Genomic DNA, 11941 nt, shown 5'->3' on the forward strand with positions numbered 1-11941 from the left:
AAGCGCTACCTTTTCAGCCCTATGCGCTCGGTTATGCCTACGCGCTAAACCTCCTGTTTGATGCGAACTTCTATGCTTCCTATGCGCTAGGTTAGACCTACGCGCTATCCTGTTCTTCTAATGCGCTACTATACACATTACCTGCGCTATTCTACATAGACGCGCTAACCTAAAGGACCTATGCGCTATCCAAATCATTTCGGACGCAGCAATTAAAATGGCTTCTATGCGCTACTTCACATTGCGTATGCGCTACTATGCGCCTTAGACGCGCTAAAACGATGAGTCCGAACTTTAAAATTCAAAAAACAGCTAAAAACGACAAAATAAAAAATCGAAAAAGGGTCACAAGGGTTGACTTACTGGTGGTCCATGCGCTGCAGGTCTCCGATATCTCCGAACGCGCTCGAAACGGTGTCTGTGGTAAGGAATCGGCATTTTCTCTCCAGAGCAAATTCTCTTCTCTTCAAAGTCAATAAACACAAATGAATTAAAATCCAACCCTTTTCCCTTTTTATAGGAGAAAAATGAAATTAGGGTTACCTAACTGGGCCTGTAATATGGTCACGGTCTCCCCTATACTAAAACATTTTTAATTTTTCGGGAGATGAATCAATTTACGCACTTCCTACACATGATCTCCTACACATCATACGAACGTCATCAATTTAAATCAGAAATTTTCCAACCCAAACAAAAAAAAAAAAATTGATTCATCTCCCGAGGGGGCATCACATCAAATATCGAATCTGGGGCATCACATCAAATATCGAATCTGGGGCATCACATCAAATCTGGGGCACGATTGGCAAATCAAAAGAGCGACACAAAAATTGCATTTAATCATAAATCATAATAGGACATCATTTTCTTTGAAATAACATGTGCACACACGTCACTTCAAAGAGGGGCAAAATGTAGACGTATAAAAATGACCATATTCTTTCAATGAATATTTTATGTTCATTTTTCTATTTGATTAAATCCAATTTAATTAAATTATCCACATTCTTCTATTTAATTAAGTAAATCACTTGATTAAATTCACTATACCATTTAAATGAATAAATCATTTTATTCAATTAAATCCCCCTAGCCACTTTTAATTAAATTCAAATTTAATTAAATAGTTATCCTAAATTGAATAAATCTAATTTATTTAATTTCTCCAAATCCAACCAAATTGAATGAAAATCAAATAATTCAATTAAATCCTATTATCCTCCCCATCCACTTGCAAAATCCCAAACCCCTACCTAACCCCTTCTAGAATATTCTAACCAATTCTAATTAACCTAAATACCCTCTAAACTTTGTCACATCCCTAAGTAAAGGGAGGTCACTTCTCAAATGGCCCAAAGTCTTGGATAACCATTGAAGGTTTTCAACCTTCAACCACTAAAACCCTAAAGTCTTTGAAAACCATTGAAGGCTTCCAACCTTCAACCACTTAATCCACAAAGTCTCCAATAACCATTAATGGTTATTTCAAACCCTCCCACATGGTTAAAACATTTGTTTTGACTCAACCTCTATCCAACCCAAGGGTCTCATCAGGTTATTAATGCTTTGACCATGATTATCTCTTAATCATTTGCACAAAGGTTTATCCTTGGATTAGATCCTAATTCAGTGAGTAAACCTAACTTAGACTTGACCCTTAGCTTTTAAATAACCATGAGGTCTCCTCAGGCCTTTAATGCCTCCAACCTCTTCTTTCAACCCAATCTGGTGTGGACATTTGTCACCATTTAATTGGTGCCAATTATGCACATGGATCCCCAATTTTCAAACCTGGCCCTTGATTAAACCTTTCAATCCTGACCATCCATTGCCCTGTTTGTGCTATAAATAGAGCTCTCATTCCTCCATTCTTAACAATCATCTTTCAAATTTGAAGCATCACACTTATGCTCAAATTGTTTCAAGCTTTCATTTTATATACGCTTCTCATTTAGCCTCTTTTAGATCATAAATTAATCATGAATATGCATGCTAAAGTAGTTTATTTATCATTTTAGCTCAATCATAGAGTAAATATAGTATGCTAGGATAGTATTCATACTAACCTCGTCATCTTACCATTTAGTTTGTTGCATTTCTAGCATCATACCTAGCTTATAACACATCTCATACTAAAATCGATTAAAAATCTCTCTCGTTCTCATATTTGCCATCCCTAAGCCATTTTGCTCAGTAATCTGAGAGCAAAACATTGGTTTGAGGGACATTTTGAGATAGAGAACCATGGGACCCTCCTTGGGAAGCTGAGTAACGCATCGTTACTCCATAGCTTGCATCAAGAAGTCCTGTGTGTGTGTGTGGATTGGTATTTTATGTATTTTTCACATTTTTAATTCTAACAACCCACTTTTCCCACATACAATTGAAATAAATCAAACTTTAGAAGAAATGAGATATATAATTAATTGATAAATTGATTATAGGGTTGGAAGGGGTTAATTAATTAAATGTAATTTAATTAATTTAGGAATAATAAAGGGCTAACAAGATTAATGAAATTAATTATGCGACATAGGGTAATTAATTAAATATTAATTTAATTAATTTTATGTTTCTACAATATTGGCAAGGGGAGCATATGCAAAGTATGTATGCAAAGAAGAAATAATGCAGGATAAGTGGGTAACTTCAAGGTATATCCTTTGTTCTAGATTGATGTTGATTGCTGCCCTTGGGGGGAGCAAATGGTTGATTAGTAGCTGTTGAAAAGGAAGAATAATAAATAGAGATCGTGTTGCTAAATTTGAATCCTAAATCATGTAATGGCATGCTCCCTTTGTCCTTGATGTTAAAGGGGGAGAGATACTATGGGAGATGCTGATATGGAAGGAGAGAACATTGAATTATGTATACATCAATATTGTTGTCAGTAAGTGTTGCCATCAATGACAAAGGGGGATATTGTTGACAGTATGTGTGGTCATTGATGCCAACTTGATGTCTTAAAATATATGGTGTCCTATGTATGGTCCTTTGTTGGTGACAGATGTTGAGGTGTCACTGATGATATGTTTCCTAGCTGGTGATAGATGTTAAGGTGTCTTTGAGAATATGGTAATTGTGGCTACCTACTTTCTGGCCTGCATGCTACATTAATGGTGAAGTTGTATGGTGTCTACACTAAGATTGGTTGATGATTCTCTATGGCGGTTGTCTGCCTACTTGTTGTTGATTCTGTTGGCTAAGGGTTGTCACTTGGTGCAGTTGAATAATAAATTGTTGGAGAAAGATTATGAATAGTATATAGTGTGTCTGATATGTTCCTGTGCAAAGGATTGTTGCAGATTGTGAATGATCTCAAGGATGTGTTAAGAAGATGGTTTGTGTTTGATGTCCACCATCTTGGTCTTGATATCTAACATACTTTGGTGGCATGGTTGACAGTTTGATATTTAGATGTTTCTCTATGGAGAGAGTTGATGAAGATATTTATTCTTATCCTATTATATATACAATGATATAGAGATGACTAATTCTTGATTAGTGTATTGGAAAGCAATGATTTTTGAAGTTGTTGATAGTAGTGATGTCATTGACATGACTATTTGTATGTATGGTTGAGTGGATTATTGAGGATGAGATGATGAGACTGCATTGCCTAATGTTTGTATGTTGTTGTCATGATTTTCTTAACTGGTATGAAGAGGTTGATGAGAGGAACAAATCATAGATATTGGTTGCAGTTGGTCTGTGGATGTCCACCTCCTTGGTGTCTGATGTCTGCACTGAGATGGATGTAATGAGACTATTGGTTATATTGATGGTAGCAATGGTATGTTGATATTCAAACAGGCTGAGATATTAAGATGAGGATTAGATGCATGAAAATATAATGAAGATGATGTACTGAATGAGAACATGATTTTTCTGAGATAATTTGGTCCCTAAAAGTTTGATGGAGAAAGTTGGTATAAGAAGTATGTATTGATGTGTGCCCAATCTGCATTCCTCTGTATTTATAGATATGGTCTTGCAGACTTGGATATAATGTTTATGCTCTATGAACATTGCACTCCTATCTTTTCAGGTCATTGGTATTGCAATTGATATGGTTAATAATTTTTGTTGGTTGATAGTCTGGTTTTTTTGTCAAAAGTGGTCTGCAAAACGCTTTGTGTTTCTCTACGATGATGTTTTTGGTGTTGCATCTTGGAGGAAATATTTAAAATGTCTGTGTTGTGTCTCAATTCAATTATCAAATGATGATTTGGTCAACAAGTAATGATATTATATTTTGTGTTTGATTGGCTCTTCGAAATGAAGTGTTTAGTATCACTTATGTTGTGTTAGTATGGTCTTGATATGAAGAAGTGAAGGAAGGATTTGAGAATGTTATTGTATGTTCATGGAACATCCTAGTGTGTTTTGCATAATGTTAGATGGTCTATTTGATGATGCATGGTGATTAGAATCTGTGTTTTAGAGTAATTGTTTTGGTTCAGTTGACTGGTGTTGCTCATTGTCTTGCGGTGAATCCTTTGATGTCTTCACTTGCTTAAAATTTTGTGTTGCATCTATTTTGGGTCCTACCTTGGAGTGTGGGGATATGTATTGGATTTTTTCATCTAGAAGATATGTTTTGGGCCAAATTGTTGCGTGATAATTAGTGTATCTACATGTTACCTTGTTGTTGACCTTTGGAGGATAAATGATAGTGTGCAAATTGTTCCTACCTACTTAGAAAAAAGTGATATTATTTTTTAGGTCCCCTCTATATCTTGGATTGAACTGCTTTCACCACAATGATGTTTTGGCGGTCTGCTTGATAGGATCTATGCTTGTCCTCTATTTTGGCCAACCTAATTGAAGTTTGCAATGAAGAAGACAAAATATACAGAAGATTGAAAATTGATGTTGAGTGGGTGAATGTTTGAGTGTAGATGTGTGTGATGTGCCTACATGATTATATCATATGCAAAAGTCAGTTGTAGAAAAGTTAGTGTGTGGTATTTGCTGTGGAGTTGGTTGCTTCAAATAGAGATTCAATCACAACTTCATGTTTGGAGATTTTTGAAAGTAGTATTGCTAAAGTCTTACTTGTTGCTAATTCATATGTTCATTGTACCCTGCTTTGGATAAGTGATCTTTAGATTGCAAGCTTTCCATCTTGTCCTAGGGTTGTACACTCTAGCCTGCAAGTCCTTCAAGGAGCAGTGCGCTTCCTTGTCAATGAGCTTAAAGCTTTATTGCAGTCATTTCATATATTGTGAGTTGATTCTCACCATGGTTTTTTCTTGTTTGGGTTTTCCATGTAAATTTGGTGTCCTCATGTGCATGATGTTGTTGGAATCCAATAACACTGAGAGGGGAGGGGGGGTGAATCAGTGTTATACCAGAATGATTAATTTTAGCCTTATTAAAACATGCATACACCAACCAGTATACCGGTACATACAGAATTGAAAGAAGTAAAACAACCAATAAGCCAATCACATAAATGAGAACCATAACACATAGTTTTATATGTGGAAAACCTTGAAAGAGGAAAAACCACAGTGGGATTTGTGACCCACGATATCAATCCACTGGCCATATGAAGAGATATGACAAAATATGAGGGGTCTGCACTTGCAGGAAGGCTTACAGCATAGAGCACATTTCTCAATCACAAAAGGAGCCTCACTGACTACATAAAATTCCAGACTACAATCCAGAGAAGTGTGAGCTGCTAAGCTAACATCTTTTATGCTAGAATATAGTTCCGGTTTGAGCTCAGTCTATTCCAGTTTGAAACCCGAAATCCCTTTACCATAATAACCTTACATGAATTTCCTCACATACATGATCTCTCTGATATATTTCACATTACATTCGCATATCCATAATCTCCTATCATATATCTATCTTGTCTCTCTGAAAAATGATCTATCAAACTGACTTATATACCTTGTACAATTTTTCATGCCTTATGTTGACTTACAAAGATATATACAATATCAAATTACATGTCGGCCTCCAACACCAATAACCTTTACAAAACCATGTCGGCCTGCATTGCCGGTGTCCAAAGAAATCCTTCTGCCTTGCTGGTGCCGGTGCCGGTGAAGTATTTGTGAAGTGCTTGTCGGTACACAACTGAACCAAAACATGAAGCCAAAACACAAAACCATGTTGCCATCAATGACAACATAGTGAAACCAACCAATTGAGTGTCAATTGCCAACAAATGTCTCATTGTTATATCTTTCATTGTTGTTGATAAGAATAAGGTTAAAGAGTTTGTGGACTAAGTAATAAAGTTTAAGTACTAGGTCCATAATGATTTACCCCTTCCAGTCCTAAGGTGTGTTCAACAACCTCTTCTTTGTGTCAAAACCTCCTCTATTATGGTGTATAGCCAAGATGTGGTGAAAATAAGGACTTTTATCAATGTTGTAGTTTGGTGTGTAGGTTTTTGGGTTTTTGTAATTCTTTTTTAAATCTTCATAGTTGGGTGTTGGTATCTTAGAAGCCCTTAGTGTCTGGTAAGATTGAGACTCTTCCCTTTTGGTAAGGTTTTTTTCATTGCTTCTTTTGGTCCTTCTAAATATGGAAGCTTGGTGCTAAGTAAGCTATGGGCTTGGGGGGTACACTCTCTCTTGGTTAAACCTTGGAAAATTTCCTTTAATCTTCTTACCAAATCACTCAATGTGCATTTGGTGTGGATTACAGTTCCTAATCTTCCCTCCAATTTTGGGAGGTTTCTTGTTATGAGACCCTTGACAACTCCATCAACTTCTTCTTGAAGGTTGATGGTTCCACTTTGCCATGGGGATTTATACTTTTGATCATATTTTGGTTGATATTAACATCTCCAAGCCACTTTCTTGGGATGTGGTTTTGATGTTTGGGGATAGATCGTAGACTCAGTCACTAGATTATGAAGGCCTCTATTTCTGATGCCATCATTGCTTCTCAACTAGTCACTTGGCCATGAATTGTTCTCTCTTGCATCGTAAAGGTGTTGCTACTTGGTGATTGGATGTTAATGAATATTACTTGACTATCCAAGCTAGTAGTTATTCTTCTAGTAGCTCCTCCTAGGATGATGATGACTCCTCCCAAGATAATGATGATTCCTCCCAGGATGATGACAAGCCTCTTGCTTTTGATTTGGTCTTCTCATGCCTTATGGAACTTGTTGGGGATCCTCTTGCCCTGTGCTTGTAGCTTGCTTTGCATGTTGCTCTTATTCAACTCCAACGTCTAGTGGAGGATGTCCTCCATGGGGGTTTCCCCTCTTTCTTCCCTTTATAATTTTTTTGTAGATGATATTATTGCTTAGACTATTTTTAATTGATGGAGGAAAGGTCTTTCTTTCTCCTCTTCCCAAACTCATCCTTGAGTTGTGGGTGAAAATTATACCTACTCTTGATGGGGGATTGTTTGTAGTTTTGTTTGTGTGTTGTAAGTGGTTTGTTAATAGCCTACCTATCTCTGTAAGTGGTTTGCTAATGACCTGTGTTAATCTATCTTTGGGGCTTTTGGCTGCAAAAAGGCGACACCCTAGTTTGATTCTTAATAAAAAATATCAATGTCATTCAATGTCATTTATCACTAAAGCCATTAAGTTTACACTTTTATCAATATTTTTCTAGCTTTATACCAACATTATTGAGCATTGTGGTTTCAACATAAGTGTTTTATAGCATTCTACAACACTCTTTTTGGAAGCTCAACAACATTCTTGCCTCGCTTGGTGGTGCAGGAGCACCTAGTTTTATTGATGCATTTTTCAAAATTTTGGAGTGAGTGATCATGTTTGAGATAAATAAATGAATAATGGACCATTGATAGGTCCACAAGTGTGTTTTGGAGTTATGTGAAGTGTGTCTGTCAACAAGGTTGGTTTGTTTTCTCAATTTTGGCCAATGTGCCCTTGTAAGCCAAAAATGGCATTATCTTGCAAAATAGTGTAAAACTCTTTGTAAGGCCTCATTAGGAATTTGGTCATGTTATTTTGATGCTAGGAAACCATATTATGGGGTTTCAAGTGAATAGAAATGCATAAGCTGCAAAAATGCAAAATAGAGTAAAAGTTGTCATTGTTGCTTGACAACTTTTTGCAACTTTTCAGAATTTATCCAATCGATGGTTAGGAAACCTATGGGAGGTTAGTTATGAGAAAGGAGGCATATGAACTATTTTTTCAATGATTGTAAATGGGTTGGAAGTCCCATGATCAAACTTTGAATAATATTTGAAGACAATTTCCAAGTTTTTGCATAAGATTTTTGTCATTCTGGTAATAGCAATCCGTACCAGTTGATCTGATCTTGGTATTGTCCTTTCATGGTGGTTTAGTATATGTTGTTGTGTTTCTCAAGAAGTGTTTTTATTCTTTCTTAGTTCAGGTTTAGTGTTTGATTACAAATTGTCTTCTACTGCACTATTCTCGGTCTGAGCAAGGGTTTAAGACCCAAGACATGGTTCCAACTTGAATTCCCATTGTGTTTGTTCAATGGCCCTTGGGATTCAATTAATGGAGCCTCTGTATAGTGTACATATTCTTTGTAATGTCCTGGAGGTTTCTTGGAAGCCATTTGCCATCATATTGTAGGCGAGCTCTGCCATAGCCCAGATAGGAATATGACTGTCATTTTTACCATTGCTTGCAGGGAAGAGAAAATATGGATGTGCCAAGTGTTTGGCATGAAAGAAAGAAGCCAAATGGAGTCTCATTAGAATCAGGGAGGTGTGACAAGGTGTAGAAACCAATAAACCCTATTGGAGAAGACTATTAACTCTCAAACCCTCTAAAAGAGCCATTTTTGGGGTCTGTACCTGTACGGTCATACCAGACAACCTACCCTACTGAATCTAAAAGTTTTTCCAAAAGGGTATCTGGATAAATAAAGCTTTTGGGAGGTCTTTTGGAAGTTTTATGAGCAATTGAACAAAAATCGTGAAGGTAGGGCTAATAAGGGCTCTAGGGCTACTAGGCCTAAAAAATAGGGATAAGAGAAAGCGATGGGAAAATAGAGAGAAACCAAACAAAGAACCAAATGAATGGAGTGGGAAAACCTTCTCTACACCCCCTGAGACCCCTGCAAGTGTATGTTGGAGGTTTGACAACTTGATGGTTGGATTTACACTAGTGAATCCCAGCCATGCTTGTGAGTAATAGGAGCAAACAAGTTGACAGGGAGCACTCCAAGGGAGTTTAGTTGTTTGACTTGATATTGCACAAGAGAAGGGTGTGAAAAAGGATGGAAGCTCACTAAAACATCTTTTACCTATCTATTAAACAAGGTGAAACTCCTTTGTCAGATCCTCCCCATCAAAGTGGTATTAGAGCGAGTTAAGATTTGGGAAGAAACCAGTTGATGTCAGAGACCGAGTCAGTAGGTGAAAATAGCCTCAGGATGGTGACCAATGTAGAGTTAGCCAAAAAGGTAGAAGACCAAGAGGAAGAGAATAAAATCCTCAGAGTAAGATTGCAACAATTAGAGAACAAACTAGTTGAAGTAGAAGACAAGACTGAGAAGGTAACTATCAAAATCAATGAAGGAAAGGGTAAAGAAGTGGTAGAAGAGGATGTCACACCTGAACCAGATCCCATTCTACTTGAAGAACCTTTCCTTAGATCCATCAAAGCTTTAGGAGGTAAGTCCCTAGAAGGAGTGCCACTTTTCTATGGAAAAATGGAACCATAAGTGGTCATGGAGTGGATTGAAGGGTTGGAGAATCACTTTGAATGTGATGGACTTAGTGAAGCACAAAAGGTGAAGGTAGCCAAATCTAGATTGAGAGGAGCAACCTTGACTTGGTGGAAATTCATCCAAGAGGAGAGGCAAAAGGAGGGAAAGAACCCAATTGCCACTTGGAAAGGAATGTTACCCAAGGTGAGAGAAGCTTATATCCCTGAAGACTATGAAATTCAATTACACAAGAGGAGACAAAATTTGAGACAAGGAGAAGTAGATGTGAGCAGCTACACTGAAGAATTTCAGAAGTTGTGTTTGAGATCTAAGGTGGTGGAAGATGAAAGCATCAAGGTAGCCAAGTATTTGAATGGTTTGCGGTGGAATATCCAAGAAGAGATAAGTTTGTTGTGTCTTAGTACTGTCCATAAGTGCTATCAATTGGCACTCAAGGTGGAAGAGAAGAGTAAAAAGAAACAAGAGAAAAGCAATAGAGGTAGAGGTAGGGGAAGAGATGGCAGAGGTCATAGAGGTAGCTATGGTGGAAGAAGTGTAGACTAGAGATCCCAAGGGGAATTCAAGGTGGTAGAGAAAAGTGGGGATTCCCATAGCAAGAGCATCTATAGAGGAAGGGGATCTAGCAACTCTAGTAGAGGAAGGTCTAGTGGATTAGGAAGAGGGTCCTATTTTGCCACAATGAAGTGCTACAATTTCCATCAACTTGGACACTCAACCTATAGATGTCCTGAGAAGTCTTCTTCATCCCAAGGAGCTGAAAGGAGAGTAAACTACATTCAGGAAGATGCAAAAAATGTGAATACATCAGAAGTGAGTTTAGATTTTGAGGTTGGAGATAATCTCATGATGAGAAGAGTTTTGATCAAAGAACCGGTTAAGGAGGAGCCTAGCCAAAGAAGATCCTTGTTTAAGATAAAGTGCAAGATCATGGGTAAAGTGTGTAGAGTGGTGGTGGATTCAGGTTCCACTAATAACATAGTGTTAGAAGAAGCAGTAAGCAAAATCAAATTGCAAAGAATTCCACATAGTGATCCTTACAGGGTTACTTGGCTCAACAAGGGGCAACATGTTTTGGTGAATGAACAAACCTGGGTGGAGTTCACTGTAGGAGGCTACAAAGACAAAATATTGTGTGACATCATGCCAATGGATACATGCCACCTACTCCTAGGTAGACCTTGGCAATTTGATAGGAAAGCAATACACCACGGGGAAAAGAATTCCTATACTTTTCAAAAAGATGAAGTTGCCTATAAAATTCAGTCCATAGGAGATCCAGAAGAGAGAAGATCTAAGGGTTCCAATGTGCTATTAGTTGGGGAGAAGGAGTTCATAAACACTCTCAAGGAAGGAGAAGGAGTGGGGTTTTCCCTTGTTGTGAAAACAAAAGAGGAAAACAAGGACAATCAAGTATGTATTCCTAATGAAGTGCAACAAATACTAAATCAGTTCAAGGACATCATAAGTGATGGAACACCTACAACCTTACCTCCTCAATGTGCCATAAGTCACCAAATTGACTTCATACCCAAAGCTTCATTGCCCAATAAGGCAACTTACAAAATGACATCGGAGCAGATTAAAGAAGTAGCTAAACATATCTAAGAACTCTTGGACAATGGTCTGATAAGGAAGAGCATCAGCCCATGTGCAGTTCCCACCGTTTTGGCACCAAAGAAGGGAGGTACTTGGAGACTTTGCACTAACTCAAGAGCCATCAACTGGATTACAATTAGATATAGGTTTCCCATTCAAAGAATTGAAGATTTGATGGATTGTTTAGGGGGTGCTAAGTATTTTACCAAGATAGACCTCAAGAGTGGCTACCACCAAATCAGAATCAAGGAGGGAGATGAATGGGAGACAACATTCAAGACCACAAAAGGACTTTATGAATGGCTTGTTATGCCATTTGGACTCACAAATGCCCATAGCACATTCATGAGACTTGTGAATGAAGTACTCAAGGATTAAATTGGTAAATTTGTTGTTGTTTATTTAGATGACATCTTGATTTTTAGTAATTTTAAAGATGAACATCTTAAGCATATAGAGATTGTATTGAAGAAATTATATGATGAGCAACTAACCATCAATTTGGAGAAATGTGAGTTCATGAAATAGGAGTTGGTATAAATTGGGTTTGTAATCTCAAGTGGTGATTTGAAGATGGATACCTCAAAGGTAGAAGCCATAATCGGTTGGCCTACACCTAAAACAACAAGTGAAGTGAGGAGTTTTCATGGTTTGACACAATTTTACAGGAAGTTCATCAG

Source organism: Cryptomeria japonica, chromosome 3 (genome assembly GCF_030272615.1).
Source record: "Cryptomeria japonica chromosome 3, Sugi_1.0, whole genome shotgun sequence".
Lineage (NCBI taxonomy): Eukaryota > Viridiplantae > Streptophyta > Pinopsida > Cupressales > Cupressaceae > Cryptomeria > Cryptomeria japonica.